This window comes from Capsicum annuum, chromosome 6, assembly GCF_002878395.1.
Source record: "Capsicum annuum cultivar UCD-10X-F1 chromosome 6, UCD10Xv1.1, whole genome shotgun sequence".
NCBI classification, from domain to species: Eukaryota; Viridiplantae; Streptophyta; class Magnoliopsida; order Solanales; family Solanaceae; genus Capsicum; species Capsicum annuum.
Window position 1 is genome coordinate 143,870,927 of NC_061116.1, and position 19,262 is coordinate 143,890,188.

Consider the following 19,262-nt stretch of genomic DNA (forward strand, 5'->3'; position numbering starts at 1 on the left):
ACCAACTTAATCTTCATCAGTCTATCACTGACCCTCTTAACCTCCACCACCTGTCATCTAGCCTCCTCACCCACTAAGATGCCCACTATATTCCAATGCCTCTCACTCCCTAAGTACCATAGCTTGTACCCATCCACATCCTTAGCTTTAGATCCTACCCACCCAGTCTCTTGAACACACACAATATTAATTCTGTTTTTCTTAAGAATCTTCACCAACTCTATGGACTTACCCTGAAGGGTCCCAATATTCCAAGACCCTACCCTCAATCTATCTTCTCTCATCTCTCGCCTACCATTAAAAACCCTCACCAAACCAGTCCTAAAGCTCGACCTATACCCCATACCCACCCCTGCCCTCCCCTTCTCACCCCTTCCTAAAATAGCCCTCACCCCTAACCCCCTCGGACATGACCCTATTCTACCATTAACCCCTCTAGCCACTACTACGCAAAAAACAAAACAAAGCCTTAAATCAATAAACAAATGAACAAAGCAACAGTACAAAAATAGTAAGAGAAGGCACGCCTAAAGTACACTATTTGGCCTAGCATCTAGAACAACACAACAATATCCACCAATAAATAAAGTAACCGGTCGCCACTATAATCATAAGAAACAGGAAACAAGAAATAGAAAACAGAAAAAGAAATAAGAAATAAAATACTACAAAGAAATCAAACTGTATGAAGTGACTAAATAGTAAAATTTAGATGTCACCGATACACCTGCATGCTACTGGTTCTGACAATTTTGATGTCGTAAATTGGTTGTCGGAATAAAGTCACCAAAAAAAAAGTCGTTGGTGCATCGCCGGAATGTCTTTTGGATATTGATAAAATCTGGACACTGGCTGATGTCGTACCAACCTGTTTGCCCACTGCTACTCACTTACACCATCACCAGAGTCGAGCCGGCAGGAGCCCTAATCCCGTTGGCAATAGCAATAATGAGACAGAAAAAAAAAGGGAAGGGAGAGGGAAGAAGATAGAGAAATAGAAGAGAGATAATGAGGGAGAGAGAGTAAACCTTACCTGTTGCTGGCATGTCTACGCCGTTGCCGACATCGGAGTCTTCCGGTTAGACAAAGTGAATGTTAAGGGTGAGATGTTAAGGGTGAACGTTAGGGGTGTAACGTTAAGGGGTTAGTTCTAGTAAAATAAACTCATAATAAATATTTTCTTAATGAATGTGTCAAGTCAATAAAGACCAATTATTTTGAAACAGAGGAATTATTTGATTACAAAATAAGACAAATATTACTCCTTCCGTTTGTTTAAGTCATCTCACTAAATATTTTTTATTAGATGATGCAAAATCTAATTATTTTATTAATCGTAATATAACCATGTGATATTGTATTCATAAGATTAAACTCAAGCAACATGGACATCTCAAATATTTCTCATGCTTATGGACATGTCTCACAAACCACTAACAGAGTAACAGTGTAGATTTCTAATATTATTAATATAACTTATTCACCGTAGGTAAGTCACACAGTAACAATCATTTTTATCCATGATCAGAACCTTTATAGGAAAGAACTATTTCTTTACCATAATATTTGTGTAAGACTTATGTCTTATTTTTGTCCTTGATCCATGATAAAAAATACCACAATACTTTTGATGTACTAAAAGTACTTGCTAATAATCGTTAATATCATTTTTTTTGTCAAACCTCTTGCTGAGATGAATTTTGATATTTATCCAAACATACATAAGCACATCTCTATCCATAATTCTTTTTAACTACATTAAAAAAATTGCTTTCAAAATGAATTGGTATTTTCAATGCTCATCACAAGTCATATTCTCTTCAAGTAATTGACTAATTTACTATATGTGCTACATGCCTTACATTTATCATATTGATACGATATATACCTACACATAACTTTGAAAGAAAAAGTGCACCATCATTATTATTCTTTTATTTAGATGGGGGGGGGGGGGTTCTATAAAAACTTATCAAATTAGATATAGGATAATCGCATGTCCAACACTTTTCGTACCAAATTGTCATGACTCGATCTAGGGCCTGGCCGTAACGGGTATCTCAAGTCCACCATGGATTAAAGACCACCCCCTTCGCCTAACCTAATAAGCACAATGATAATAATAATGACAATGCGGAAGCCAACTCGAGATGGAAATAAAAAGATGAATAGATAACTCCAATGAAACTAAGAGTGAAAACAATAGCCAACCAAACCATATCTGTCCACAATAGCTCTAAATTTAGAATACCAAATAGGTAGGGACATGTCCCCAACCATGACCAAAAGAATTGAAAGAGATAGTTTAAAACATAAATGAAAATAAAACTATGAAATGACCGACCTTCTGGAGAATGGAAGGTTATCATTTCAAAGATGACCAACAAACGAACCAGAATCACCTAACACTGCACAGGCAAACGAAAAATTCCTAGGACCCTACATCATGAAACCATGCAAAATTTGAGGACGATCAGTGGGATGAGCACTAGCATGTAACTCAGGATAGGGATAAAATAATGTTGCGTCCAAAACCAAATTTAAGTCGCATGCACACATTGTATATGCATATATAAAATATTGGGACAGGGAATAGTGTTTAAACATGAGATTAAAACTATTATCCTGGATTGTATAGTTCTATTCGTCCTAAGGGCACCCTCGAGCTATATAGGTTCAGCTCTTCCTACCGAAAGGGCACTAGTGCGTGTTAGCCACACAAATCAGAGAAAAATCAAGGAAGGGCCAAAGCCATCGAAGCTCCAATTATTCCAAAAAAATATATATAATGTGTGAACTATGCACACGGTCATAAAGACCCCAACATCGACAAACGTGGTTTACAGTATCGGTCCCTTCGATACCTCCACCTTCTACAATGAGATACACAACCCCTTTTAAGTCCAAACTAAAATCATTCACATACATTCACATTCATTAACCAAGGAGTCTTTTATTAGGCATTTACCATTGGTATCGTCATACCAATTAAAGTTTAAGCTTGCAAACCAATTCCATTATGCCATACAAAAACCAATTAGCCAAATTACTCCAAAGTTTCCCATTTAAAACCTATCCATGGCCAACAAGGCCTTTTAAAACAAATTTATGTTCCATTAACCTTTTATGCAATGCAAGGTTTTAAAAAGTGAAGTAGATTATGTATGTATCCATGTTTCAAAATTAATTTCACAAGTTGGGTTGAAGTAAAGATAATTCCAAACCATTAAACTATAAAATTTAGGGAAACCTATGTTCCCCATTCTAATTCCCACACCCATGCATTTATTAAGTTTAAAATCACGAGAATAAAGCATAAACAACTAATTCTAAACCACGAAACTCAATTCATGTAACAACCATTCCAAATCTCTCAATCCATATTCAAAACCCAACAACTAAACCACCCTGACAATAATTAAACACATGATTTTGTATGAAATTAATTTAGAATATAGATACATTCCCGAAACATATAAGAAGTTGAAATCAATTTGAAGTTTGGATCCCAGATGATAAATAAACAATGAAACCCTAGAATGTTCTTGGATTTTGTTTTTAAGAGTGAAATAGTAGGATTTGATCTTTGGAAACTGATGGGAATGGGACCATTTTATGTTTAAAAATCGTACTTTGGGTAAAAAGATCAAAAGTCCCTCACCCAAGTGAAACAAACAAAAGACTAGACAAAAATTATACCTTGGCGTGGCACGTTAATATTGCGGAGGTTATCCTCCGTACCACGCCAATATCTCAGAGGGTAACCTCTGTGACACGAAAATATTGCGGACCCTCACTGCCTCGGGGTCATAAAATAACCTCGAACCCCTTTCAAAAATTCTAACATTTCCCCCAAACATCCCTTTAACAATCCTAAACACAATTCAAGTAAAAAATTGATATTATTCATGCGGGAAGGTCAAAAATAAAATGATGGAAATTTTAAAAGTTTTACACAAATTGAATGTAAAAAGTACCTTCACCTTTTGAAGGACTATTTGGAGAACCTATAGTGTTCTTTCTTATATTATTTCAAAATGTCATGACCCAGATTTCGAGTTGTGATGACACCTACTCTATCTTGCCCGTAGATAAGACGAACCCTAGCTCGGATCTACTCGTAATGGGCTAACTTTGTGGAATGCCCCAAAAAGGGATAAAGAGACAAATAAGATAGAATCAAACAGACAATAGAATAGTCTAACAAATAACCATAACATAGAAAACCATTCCATGACCTAGTAGTGCCAGTACAAGAGCTACTATGAATACAACCCAAGTCTAAAATAGTAAATACAATCCTGTCTTAAAACTAAAGACTAGACATAGACAGATAGAAGAAAATAGGGCAACTCTGACTCCAAGAGCTCACCCTATCTCTTGAATCAACGCAACATAATTCTTAAATCAGCAATGGCAACTAGTACTCAAATCTGTACCAAAAAGGTATAGAAGTGTAGTATGAGTACTAAAACCATGGGTACTCAGTAGGCATCATTGATCGACTAAACTAAATCATGAAATAAATTCGATAAAATACAAGATAACATAATTAAGTCAAGGTATAGACAAAGATGAATTAACTCTAAAATCGTTGTACACAAATAAGTCAATAATTAGAATAATAACATAGCATAAAGGATGATACACATGCGATTATAACTACAAAATTAGCCCCCATAAGCCAATTAGTGTGGAAAAGTAAATAGCCCAACGTAGGCCCCCATCAGCCTGAAGGGTTCACACAAAGATAATATAACCCAAACCATCATCATTTACCAACTCTAAAGGTACATTCATAAACTATCTATATCATGCCACACTAGAACAATCCCTATCTTTCGGACTTGAAACTGATACACATACCATCAATAACATTCTCTATAATCAATATCATAGTCACCAATATCATCGATGTTATACCGCCAATATCATGATTTTTATCATAGCAATATCCAGAATCAAATCGGTAATCATATAATTAATATCATAACAATCTTTCAGACTTGAATTAAGTATATATGTCATCAATATCTGGACTCAAATTGATAATCATATATCATCATATCATCATCATTATCTAGACTCAAACTTATATATATGTATATATATATTTGTATGTATTATGTTAGAATAAATATTACATTAATAATCAACATCATAACTACCGGGTCCTCCTGTATTTAGCATCAACTCCCAATACCTAACCATAATGATCAATAAGTACTAATTCTCCTCAATATCAACACAACAAAAAATTCAAGGGACATAACAAGTCTATAAAAGTCTACCACTACTAGTTCAAGTCTTGGCCTAAGGCGGGTCGAAGCCCATTTCGAAACCCCAACATTGATTATCAATCAAACACTACCCTGGACTAGGATAAGGTATCTACTTACACTTTTAGATGTCAAACAAGCCTTAATTTGCCCTAAGATGGAAATTCTACTAATAATCTAAGAAACTAAGCTAAAGCGCCTAAATATGATTTTCAAATGGCCTAGAAGGTCCAACTTACCCAAGTATTGCCAATTTGATCACCAACACCTAAAACTCATCCCAAATATAACATAATATCATAAATGTACTATGACATATTCAATCTATGATGGGGGGAAAACCTAGCCTACCTAGATGCCAAAGAAAGCTCGAAGAATCCACTAAATCACTAACTTTCCCTTTTGAGAAGCTTTTACAAGATGACAAGCTATCAAAATCACAATCTAATCATCAACACAATAGTAATGATACCCATATTGCACTATTGTGCTTCAGGTTCAAAATTACTCAAAAATCCCATATGGCTCCTTTTAACGAAAATTGCATTTTTGAAGCCAATCCAATATTCTCTTATGATCAAGGAATAATTACCCTCAATAATGGGTGAAATTAGATCTATATTGGTTCTAAAATCAAGCTACCAACATTTAGGGATGTTAGAAAAGAAAAGGGGAAATCAATCATGAAAATGGAAGAATCTTACCTCAAATCCAAAGGAAAATTGTATAATAATCATCAAGCAAGCCTCCTAAATCATCCAAAAGCTCTAATCCTAAGATTTCTCAATATTTAGGGTTTAAGTCTCAAGAGAATGAGTGAAGAATGGGCAAAAATGATCTGAAAATGGGGTATTTATACTATTTCCAAGTGCTCGAGAGTTGTTATCATGACCTGACCCTCGCGATTGCGATAAACGGTGATTGCTAGGCTAGTGGCCTTCACGATATAGAATCTCGATTATAGCAATTGATGTATGCCAAGGGTATCGTGATTGAGACTCCTGGATCACTTTTAGCGACTGCACCAGATATAATTGAATTCTAAGTCTCTACTAACCCCTCAGGATTCATTCGGAATCTTGTATAACTGTATAAGTAAATGAACTATGTTACCATACCAAATTTGACTTTCTAGACTCAATGACACAATTAAAATTTCCATTTGAGATTATTTTGACTAAATATGGGTCCCACACTCATATTTCATTGTCTTAACTTTCTAACTAATAAGTTAAAATGAGCTTGGGTGCCTTGGGAATCAAACTAAGAGTCATTCTAGAAACACCCCACATTTTTGGGCTAGACATTGAACCGTCATTCCTACGTGTGTAAACTCTAATTCCATAATTTATATTTGAATATATGTGATTATTATCCTAGTATGAATGGTTCTTATTAGGTAAAAATGTTCACAGGAATCACTTAGAGCAAAGTTAATCTAAGAGCCTTTGGTTCAGCTAAATTTTGGTATTTGATCCTCCAAGGGTCAAATTTAAACATGTAAAATTTTTTACATATGTGGAATTTGACATCTCAAGACCCTCCAAATTATTTATAATTGAATTAGCTTTTCAATGATACCAATTTTGCCTTAATTCGATACTCGAACAAAAAGTTATGACTATTTTTGTGAGAAACAGTAAGGGTCCGTGATAGGTCAGCGTCGCATAGGCTATTTCCCCAAAATAGGGTCCGCTCTACATAGGCTATTCTCCTAAAATAGGGTCCGTACCACGTAGGCTATTCCTCCAAAATAAGGTCCACGTCGCATAGCCTATTCCCCCACTATAGGATCCGCGATGCGGAGACATTGTATTTCCAATTTCAAGATTAAAGGGGCCAAGGGGTAATTTGGTCCTTTCCCTTAAAGTCTAGTCATCCAAAGCATGACTTCTAACTCTCAAAAGGACATTATATGACCATTATTCTCAAAACTACTAACATATAAACTCCCTCCCTCCCTTTCCAAGAATGAGCAATTCAAGCCTCTCTTCCCAAGCACAAGAAATTCAACTTTCTCTCCAATAATTCAAGTATCCAAGATCCAAGTCCAAAATTTCTTCAAGTATTCAAGTAATTAATGTATGTGAGGTATTCATCAATGCATTCCTTTCACTTATTGAGCCCCCAAACCCTATTTTTTTGTTTAAAGTATGTATTATACTCTAATTTATGGTCAAGTTCAATGTAAATCATGAAATTTATCTATGTTTACTTATTAGTTTTACATTCAAGACATGATAATGATATTTCACGTGTGAATTTTGCTCTTACATGATTTAAGTTCCAAACCCCCATGTCACATATCATGTCAAATTCTCAAATTCATGCTTTAACTGTATAAACATGATATCTTCCCAAGGTTAACTCACTCTTATGTACAATTTTATGTAATTTATTAGGTTATTAAAATATCTTATGTTTTAGGTGTTTGAATTATGATTTTATGTCACCGTTTTAAGTGTTATTATCGAATTTTGTAACTATTCAGTGCTGGTGGATTATGAACTCCTAATACCTATGTGTTTTTATATATTTTCATTATCAAGTAACAAGTCAGTAAGAATTATAATTTTATTCCTATATTCAAATTATCATTTTTATAACGAACTCACCAGTATTACTTCATGTTAAATACATTAGTTTACATGTTCATGGTTACTTCAGATTTTGCAGGCATTGTTAGAGTATTTAGAATACCATATTTTAGCATATTATTCTTTGGTGCATGTACCATTTCATGATTCTAGCGTCAGTTCAATTGGGGGTACGATTTAGCACAGAGTGAAAGCAGGGATAACCTCTCCCCCATCAGTTTAGGTAGAGTTATTAGTAATAATACCTAAGTTCTAGAACTACATTGCCAATGTAGGTTATGAGAGGTCACCCATTAGTTTAGAATTGACTTCATATTAGGGGCCACCCATCATTTTAGGCTTGACACCCTGGTCCTTTAGGATATCACATTAGTGGATCCACACAGCCATGTGTTAGTGACCCGTGGCAAGGTACTAACACTGTTCTAAATGGGTCTATAGGTTGGACCCCGATTAGCTCAGATTGGGGTATGTTGGTTAATGATAGTTCCCACAGTTTCAGTCAGTACTCAGTCTATACAAGTTCAGGTTTGCTTGACCAAGTAATCAAATTTTCAATTATTCAGATCATTTCGGTACATGCTTTACTTGGTCTTGCATTCTTAGTTTTACATGTTCGTGTTTTCATGCTCAGTATCCATACATGATCCGTAGTACGTTTGACATTTTATTCAGGTTTACATGAGATTTACATACAATATTCATGTTTTACCACTTGCCAACTTACAGAATTATTTTCAGCTCATGATTTATAAATGTTCACTATGAATTATAATTTTCATGTGTAACTAAGTTTAAATGTATATTTTAGTAAATAACCTATATCCTCAGTTTTAAAGCATGTTTTAAATATTTCTATGATTTAGTGCATGTCTCCACATACTCAGTACATTCCAGAAATATTGACCCATAAGTATGTTTGTGTGCTACATTGTCTCATAATGTAGGTACTATATATAGTCCCCATACCAAGGTCAGACCGTTCTAAGCACTAAGCCAATAAGTGATGAGTTCCCTTATTTTGTGGACTCCGGTTCATTAAAGTTCCTGTGTTGTATTTTGATTATTCATATATTGATTAGTGGTAGTTGGAGTTATGTTTCAACTATCTATAGTCATTACAGTAGAGGCTTCATAGATAGTCAATTAGAGTCATTATATGTAATTCAAGTTTCTTTCTTCAGTTTTATCATGATGTAAAATTTATCAGTATTACATTTATTCGAACCTTCTCATGATCATGTTTCCTCTTAATAAATTTAGTTTTTATACAATTTAAATTAGTTGCTCAAGCAGTATGCCAGTTCATGGGTTAACTTAGGATCCTTTGTGGTTTCAAGCACAATGTTACGACTAGGGGGTAGTCTCGGGTCGTGATAAACTTGATATCAGAGCACAATATTTCAAGTGTCCTAGGGTGTCTATGAAGCCGTGTCTAGTAGAGTCTTGAGGAACGGTATAGAGATATACATACTATTCTTTGAGAGGCTACGTAGCATTTAATAAATACTTTCCTTCTTTCTTATCTCAGATCATAGATTCTTATGGTAATCCATTTGTGCCAACTCTACTTTATTTTATAGGCAACAGAAATAGCCAAGCTTAAATCCTTATAGATAGTGTTTTCTCAAACAGTCCCTACAGATAATTATGGGATTACGCGAAGACTCAAAAGTATCCCATTAGTGCCTTTATGTTCTAAATTTTAAAAGTTTTTATTCATGTTCATGAAAATTGTGCACTAAGCCAAAGTCACTTGTGCCCTCAGATCGCTTCTCAGAATCTATGATAGCATATTATCTAGAGTTAGAAGCATGAACCCAGAAGTTTAGCAGTAGTAAAGTGCGGATAGTATTTGTCTGGATTTAGTAGATTAGGTATCCATGGGGATAGTTGTATGAAAGGTAAGCTAGTAGGCTTGAAACTGTCCATGCAAAAATTTAATATTATTGATTTGAAATTAAGTATGATGATGTGGGTATGATCTAGAGGTGTACCCATGGCGATATAGGATTGTATTATTTCTAAGTTTATAATGTGTGTGCTTAGATAGTACTCTTGAGTTGATAAGTGCAAATGTGGCCAATAATGTAATATATGATGTTCTTACCAGCTAAGTTATGGGATATATAAAGCTAAGAGTTATATCTCAGAAGGAAGTAAGAGTTGTATCTTAGAAGGAAGTACTAGCAGTGGGCTTTACACTTTCAGATATTTCAGGGTGAGTTTCTTATTTATGTGTATTATTATATCTTAGAATCTAGAGTACAGTGGTTGCAGTGTGCTTTAGAGTTTATTAAAAAAGGGGTCCGTAAACTTAGAATAATGTCTTAAGTTTAAGGTGGAGATAATAGAACAAGGGACCAAGTCAGGCTCTCATATTATAGTGGTGATGCCACTGTAGAATATCAGTGTAGGAGAAAGATGACAAACCATTCGTATCTTAGTGAAAATTTTTGTACTTCAGTCATCACGACATCTACTCATGTATTATAAGTCAGCTTTGTGATCATAGCTCATATTCATGCATTTTCCATAAAACCATGTACGCTCCCAGTTCCTAGTATGAGGAGTTCTATTTCACTCAGTAGTACGAATCATATTCCATGAATTTATGAACTCCAAACTCAGGTCATGCTACTCATAAGTCATGTCATTTGGTCTTACAAATTCCCTAACAGCTTTCATGGACTTGATGAACTACGTGTTTAAGTAGTACTTGGACATGTTCAGCATAATCTTCATAGATGACATCCTTATTACTTTCGTAGTGAACATGATCACGTAGACCATCTCAATATAGTATTACATACTCTCAAAGCCCATCAGTTGTTTGCCAAATTCAGTAAGTGCGAGTTTTGCCTAAGGTTAGTAGCTTTCCTTAGTCATATCATTTTCGGTGATGGCATTAGAGTTAATACTCAAAAGACTAAAGCAGTGAGAAACTAGCCCAGACCCATTTCTCCATTAGATATCAGGAGTTTCTTGGGTTTGGCTGGCTATTACCGATGGTTTGTTGAAGGATTTTTGTCTATTGGATCCCTCATATCTAGATTGACTCAGAAGAAAGTCAAGTTCCAGTGTTCAGATTCTTGTGAGAAGAGTTTTCAGGAGTTGAATACTCGACTTACTACAACCTCAGTTTTGACTTTGCCCGACGGTTAAGATGGATTTTTTGTATATTGTGGTGCTTTCTGAGTTGTCTTAGGGTGTGTTTTGATGCATAAGGGTAAGGTTGTAGCCTATGCCTCTAGAAAGCTTAAGCCCCAGGAAAAGAATTATCCTACCCATGATCTTGAATTAGCAGCTATTGTGTTTGCCTTAAAGGTTTGAAGGTACTATTTGTATGGGGTGCATTTGATGTATTCACAGACCACAAAAGCCTAAATTATGTTTTTTCACAGAAAGGCCTAAACTTATGTCAGAGAAGGTGGTTAGGGTTGTTGAAATATTATGACATAAGTGTTTGGTATCATCCAGGCAAGGCTAATGTAGTGGCATATGCCCTCAGTAGGTTTTCCATGGGTAGTGTTGCTCAAGTTGAGGATGGTAAGAAGAAGTTAGTTCAGGAAGTTCATCAGCTTGCCAGACTAGGTGTTCGTTTAGTTGATTCGGCTGAGGGTAGTATTTGGGAGCAAAATAGTTTGGAGTCTTCTTTAGTTTTCGAGGTGAAAGAAAAGCAGGAAAAAGATCCCAATTTAGTTAAGCTGAAAGAGTCAATCAAAGACCAGAAAGTGAAGGTTTTCTCCCAAGGGGGAGATGGTGTGTTGCGTTGTTAGGGTAGGCATTGTGTGCCATGTGTGGATAACGTGAGACAATAAATTCTTGTTGAAGCACATGGTGCGCGCTACTCTATTCATCCAAGGGCCACTAAGATGTACTGCGATTTGTGGGAGATCTATTGGTAGAATGGGATAAAGAAGGACACTGTAGAGTTTGTAGCTAAGTGCTTTATGTGTCAGCAGGTTAAGATTGAACATCAGAATCCTAATGGGTCTATGTAGGAGTTTAGTAGTCCCATATGGAAGTGGGAGGAAGTGAACATGGACTTTGTGATGGGTTTGCCTCATACTCATCGACAGTACGATTCCATTTGGGTCATTATAGACAGAATGACCTAATCAACCCATTTCTTGCCAGTTCATACCTTTTATTCAATCGAGGTGTATGCCATGCTCTATATCAGGGAGTTGGTTAGGTTGTATAGTGTCCCATTTTCCATCATTTCAGATAGAGATACGCAGTTCACCTCTCACTTTTGGAATGCCTTCCAAAAAGGTCTTGGTACCCAGGTTCACCTTAGTACAGCCTTCCACCCTCAGACAGATGGTCAAGCAAAAAGGACCATTCAGACTCTAGAATATATGCTGTGAGCGTGAGTTGTTGACTTTAAGGGTAGTTGGGATAATCACTTACCTTTAATTGAGTTCATGTATAATAACAACTATCATTCTAGTATTCAAATGACTCCATTTGAGGCACTTTATGGGAGAAGATGTAGATCTCCCATTGGTTGGTTTAAAGTAGGTGAGGCCATAGTAGTGGGGCTTGACTTGGTGTTTGATGCTTTAGAGAAAGTGCAGTTGATCAGGGAGAGGATTAAGGCATCCCAAAATCGACAAAAATCTAATACAGATATGAGAAGGGAAGTTCTTAAATTAGAGATTGGTAATTATATGTATTTGTAAAATCTCTCCCATGAAGGGGTGAAGAGGTTTGGTAAGAAGGGAAAACTTAGTCCCCGATATGTTGGTCCTTATATAATCCTGAGTCATTTCGGTAAGGGAGATTATGAGCTTGAGTTACGTGCAGCCTTAGTATCAGTCCACCCATTATTTCATGTTTCCTTGCTAAAGAAGTGCATTGGTGACCCAACAGTTGTAGTCCCCATAGAGAGTATAGATGTTCAGAATAGTCTCTCGATTTTCAGAATAATCTCTCTTATGAGGAAGTCCCAATCAAAATCTTTGATCATCAGATTCGCAAACTAAGGAACAACGAAGTTCCTTTGGTCAAAGTTCTTTGGTGGAATCAGTCCATTGAGGGAGCTACTTAGGAAGCAGAGGCAAACATGCAAACCAAGTATCCTCACCTCTTCTCCGTAAACTCAGACTAAGCCTAAGGTAACAATATTTCACAAATTTACTCTATCCCATGCTCAGTTACAATCGCATAACATTCTCATATCATTCATGAATTTATGAAACAGTTCATTTATATATCATGTCTCTAGAATTTAGTCATACTTCAGTTATGAATGTCAGTGTAAGTATAGTTCCTCAGTTTCTCTCAGTTCAGTCAGTCTTATTTGAGGACGAATGTTCCTAAGGGGGAGATATTATAAAACCCCACAAAGTCCTAGTCATTTCAGTCCTACATAGCATGTCAAAAAAGGTCCCAGACTTAGAAAATTTCAGCCAAGTGTTGACACTTAGTCTCATTTTGGCCTCGATATTTCAATGACATTATTTATGTTTTTTTTTTTACCTTAGATTATCAATTTTTAAATTGATTCATGATCTGGGATGTCAATAGGTCATATTAGGTGAGTTTTGAAATTTTTGGACATCGTTAGAGTCATGTTTGGATGCCCAAAATAGTGCATCGATGTGATCAGGCCGCGACGCATCAGTAATCATATCAACATCATCGACGCAGTGCGTCTGCAATCGTGTCGACACCATCGACGCAAAGCGTCAGGTATCGTATCACTGGGCACATATTGTGTATTTAGTTATGGTCTTGTGGGGATAGTTAAGTCATTTTCCTCCCAAGTTAAACCCCCAACACGAAATTCAGCCCCTCAATAGGCAAAATGCACTCACTCATTCACAAAATCCTCTTAAGAAATAAACCCTAGTTCATCAATCTTAAGATCAAGTTCCAAGAAATCCCCAATGATCTTCACGAAATCATCAATCAAGGTATGTTAGGTGTTCATCCTTAGGTCTCCTTCCACCCTTGGAGTTCAAAAAACCTTTTCAAAAACTTGAATTATGATTCCCATATTATGAATTGAATTATGCCCATGTTTATGTTGTTGTATGGATTTCAAGTTAAGATCTTTTATGAGTTCCATGAAATTATGTTAGCATATGTGTTGAATTATGAATCTCTCATGTCAAAACCCTTGAATTTGCAAGTTACATGTTAAAGTTATGATGCCCTATATGTTGATTCTTCATGTATCACAATCATGCTCCCTAAGTGTTTGATAGAATGTCCATGTGAATTGAATAGTGTAATCATGACATGTTAGCATGTGTTTCCATTCATGTACAAGTTCATGGCTCCAATTGTTTGATAAAATATCTCAGTGAATAGATTATGAACAATTGACTATTGCTTTGCTTTTAAGATTTGCTATGTTTGTCAATTATGCTATCAAGTCCTGGGGGTATTTATTACCTAAAATTTAGCTATTTAATTAGTTGCAGTAATTATAGAATAGTCCCAGTAAAGGTTAAGAGAAATAGTACTCAGTTAGTTAACAAAACTCAGTGAACTCAGTCCAGTTCAGTTAGTCAACACGAGCGGTGTCAGTTCAGTCAAGCTTAGTACAGTCTAGTGATCAGTTCAGTGTCGATTCAGTTAGGAGTAGGATTTAGCACCGAGCGAACCCAGGGATGGGGGCATTCCTGCCAGCAGAGGGTTTGACGTTTAGTAGCAGTCCCTGCATTATAGAACTACGTAGCCTGCATAGGGTAAGTCATCCTCCTGCCAGACTAGGGTTGACGCTATCATATATACATACTTCATGAGTCTTTCTGCCAAATTAGGGTTGACCCAGCATTATTAGTATCCCATGGCAAGGTGCTAACACCCTTCCAACTAAGGTCACAAGTTGGACCCCAAATTAGTCTATATCGGGGTATGTCGGTTAGATGAACATTCCTACACCTACAATTTTAGTCTCAGTATTCAGTAAAGAACTCAGTCAGTTCTATAGACCCATGGCTATCAGTTATCAGTTACTCAGCCATCAGAATTCAGTACTCAGTTTCACTACAATCTCAAATACATGAGGTATATCTATATGCGTAATATTGCATGTTCAGTATATTCAGTAGTTATAGTTTTGCATGCACACTCAACCAGTTACTTCATGATGTTCATTCAGTCAGTTATCATCTCATGCATATGAACCCATGTATATTAGCCTTACCTGACGTAGCATACCAGTACATTTCACGTACTGACACATACTCTGTTTTGTGCTATGATGTCTCATATCATAGGATCAGACACACGAATTGCTGATCATACTTAGCAGCTTAGGATATCAATGGCAGATTCAGTAGTGAGTCCTCATCCATCGAGGATATTATTTTATTTCATTAATTCACTAGATTTAGTATGCTTAGTAGTCAGAGTTAGTTGGGGACTTATCTCATCAACTCCACATTCAGACATTTAGAGGCTTTTGGACTAGATTACTTCAGACAGATGCTCAGTATTTTTAGTACTATTATCAGTATTCAGCATTTGTTATCAGTTTATGAACCTTATGGCATTTTCAGCCTAACTTCCGCATATATTTTTAGTACTATTATTCAGTGGTCACAGCAGGTACCAGTCATGGGTTAACTTGTGATCCTTTGGGGTCGTAAGAACCGTGTGACACCCAGGGTGTAGTCTCGAGGCATTATAATTAAATTCTCTTATATTGTGACACCGGATTCTGGGATTGGATTTTTTAGATTTCTTTCATGTTTAGTTGGAATTATATTTCTTGACCTCGTTCTAGGACTCTCGCTTGAGTGTTTATTATTGTATTTGTGTATTTATTTGTCGGTCTAGGTAATTGGCTTACTTATCAAGGCTTAGCCGTGATTAGTGCCATCATGACCTAGTTTTTGGGTCGTGACATCTTTTCGTTTTCCATTTTTTTCTTTTATAATTTTTTTTCCTTTTCATTTTCTATAGTTTTTTATATTTTCTTTATTTCTATTTTTTCATCTTTTTTTCATTTTTCTTCCTTTTTTTTTCCATTTTTTGTACTTTTTTTTTCTATCTCGTTTGTTATTATTGTTGTATTTTATATTTTATATATTTTTTTATTTTTTATATTTTATATTTATTTGTATCATACTATATATTTTGAATAAATTTATTATTTTTAGTTGAATAGTGAATATGTACAATTTATTGTTTATATTTGTATAAAAATAAGTATATGTATTAATTGTATTTGCTTGAGTCTAAAATATATAAATATGCAACGTGTCATTCAATGCAAACGTATCATTAGTATTTATATTTCAAACTTATCATTTTTGTTAGTATATAAACAAGTATCATTTGTATGCGTATGATTCAAGTTGTATAAAGATGTCATTTAATACAAATGTAACATTTATATTTGCATATTTTAACATTTATATTTGTATAATTTATCATTTGTATTGTTCAATTTGTATCAATAAAATATAATTTATATCAATGAATATAAATACAAATGTTCATTGAAAGAAAAATAACAATGTTTTGTCAATTGTTTAAAAATACAAATGATCCTGTCAACTACAAATTCAAATACAAACAAATAAAATTACAAATATAAATACAATATGCAGTCAACTTACAGATACAAATACAAAATAGTTCTTTAAAAATACAAGCGCATCGATGAAAATAGAATACAAATTAAAATAAAATGAAACCACAAATACAAATACAATATGCAGTTAGTTATAAAATACAAACACAAAATAGTGCTTTAAAATGCAAGCGTGAATGTATTAAATATAAAAAATGGTGCAAACTATAAAATGCAAATACAAGTGCAAACTATAAAATACAAATACAAGTGCGAACTATAAAATACAAATACAAATATGAACTTTAAAATACAAATACAAATACAAACAAAAAGTATAAAATATAAATACAATTGTATCAATGAATATAAAAATATAAATGATGATGCGAATACAAATACAAAAAATAAATGATTTGAGCTCGAGTACCCATATTTTTCAAAAATACAAAAAACATTAAGTAGAACTAAAAAATGAGAAAGCAAAAGGTACAAAAAAGAAAACCAATAAAAAAAACCAAAAAATAAAGAGAAAATAGAAGCTACAGATAGAGGAGAGAAGAAAAGAAAAAAAACAAAAAGAAAGAAACGAAAAAAAAGAAAAATCAAAAAAGAAAAAAAATATAAAAAAGGAAAACATACAAAAAATTAAAAAAGATGGAAAAGGAAAAAAAAGAGAAATAGAAGAGAAAAGAAGAAAAGAAAGAATCAAAAAAGGAAAAAGAAAATGAAAATAGAAAAAAATCAAAAACTAAAAAAAATTAAAAAAGAGAAAAAGAAAAAGCAAAAGAAGAAATGATGGTGAATACAAATACAATGTGCCGTTATGATGTTTCCGTCATCATCCATGGCTTGTATTCTATGTAATCTTATTTTCCAAAAGTACAAAACAGATATTAAATGTAAAACACAACCCAAAAAAAAAAGAAAAAAAGACTAAAAAAGAAAACAAAGATAGAGAAGTAAAGGTTAGAGATAAAAGAGAGAAAAAAATGAAAAGAGAAAAAAAATAGAGGCTTCAGATAGAAGAGAGAAAAAAAGTTATTAGGCCTAAAGTACACCTCCAATTGAAGGTAAAACGATCGTTGTCAAATATAGTAATCCAACTAGGTTAGGTTCGAATTCCAAGGGAATACATCGGAAATCTATCTTCAATTTATTGAAATCACTGGGCAATGCGTAAACTTAAAATGTGGGATTTGTTGAATTAGAAAAAGGAGAAGAATTGGTTGTTCTTGGTCGTAAACAATAGAAGATGAACACTAGGCTTGCGTTCCCCCTGGCTCCTCTACTCCGTAATTTTCTCACGATCAATCTAACTATTCTGTTGTTCAGCATGCAAAGTCTACAAGATAAGTATTATCAGCCACCAGGTAAGCCGAAAGATAAATTCACCCTTTACCGAGTAAGTCTTAGGGTATTGCCTTATTGTCCCTTGCTACAACGTCAGTTCACTATCACTAGGTAGGATCAAGTGATTAAATGAGATGGCAGGAACTAAAAGATGGAGGTTAATCCCAAATTGCTGTCTTAACTTCTTTTCCTAATCGCAAACTCCCTTGTGGGGATGGGCATGAATACAGGCTACCTCAAGATACTGCAACTACTTGAGATTAATTATCATAAAGAAGATTAAATTACATGTAACCCTAGAATAGATGAATATCACACTTCCTCTACATAGCTAATCCGTCAGGATTCCCACAACCCTATCTAAGGGAATTAGTCGCTCATATTTATGAGATCAATCATGAAATCCACAGACAAAATTACAAAATCAATCTCCAAATAATGAGGAATAAATCCCAAAGTCTTAAATTGAATAACAAACCAAGAATAATTAATCTCTGAATTTATTATTAAATGTTGAATACATTAATAAACAAAGCCGAAAGGGTATTTATAGATTACAAAAACCAAATACAGTTATCAGTAATCTCAACTATCAGTTACTCAATTATTAAAACTCAGTATTCAGTTCCAATACAATTTTAGTTATAGTCTCAGTTACCGTCTTAGTTACAGTCTCAGTCATAGTCTCAGTCTAACAATCAGATCAGTAACTCAATTCAGTTTTAGGTTTTCTTGATCATAGCGTATAGTTATCAGTTATTCAGTTATCAGTATTTTAGTACCTCAGTTTACAGACTATTTCAAAATCATGTTATACTCTTGGTCTTGCATTCTCAAATAATATAGTTTTCACAAATTCATGCTCAGTTATCTCATGTTACTCAGTTAGTCCTTATCTCATATGCATAGTACTCTACAGTTTCGGTCCAGTTATTCAAACTAAGTACAGTTCAATCTTACATGCCTAGTATTCAGCTATTAGTCATTCAATTAATCAAATAAGTTAATATGTTTATGCATTCATGCTTAGTGTGATTGTATATTCAGATCCTCAATTTATGTCAATTTCATCACATAGTTTCAAACCCAGTATTTATACAGTATCTATGTCTTATCATATTCCAACTTTAGTTATACTTATATCATTAAAGCAAGTTCACAGAAACTAAGTGTAGAGATTCACCATCTTATCAGAAAATGTTTGTCACTCATGCTTTAAGAAGTGAGTCTACTTACACTTAGCATGCATGTTTTACGATTACGTATGAAATTAATTTTACTTATTGCATTCACCTTTGCATACTCAGTACATTCCAGAAATACTGATCCACATATATTTCTATGTGCTACATTGTCTAATAATATAGGTATCAGTTATAGCCTACGCATCATGATAAGACAGTTGCAGATTCTAGCCAGCAAGTGATGAGTTCTCTTACTTCAAAAACTCCAGACAGTTTTAGTTCGTGTACAATTCATTTACTTTTATGTGTA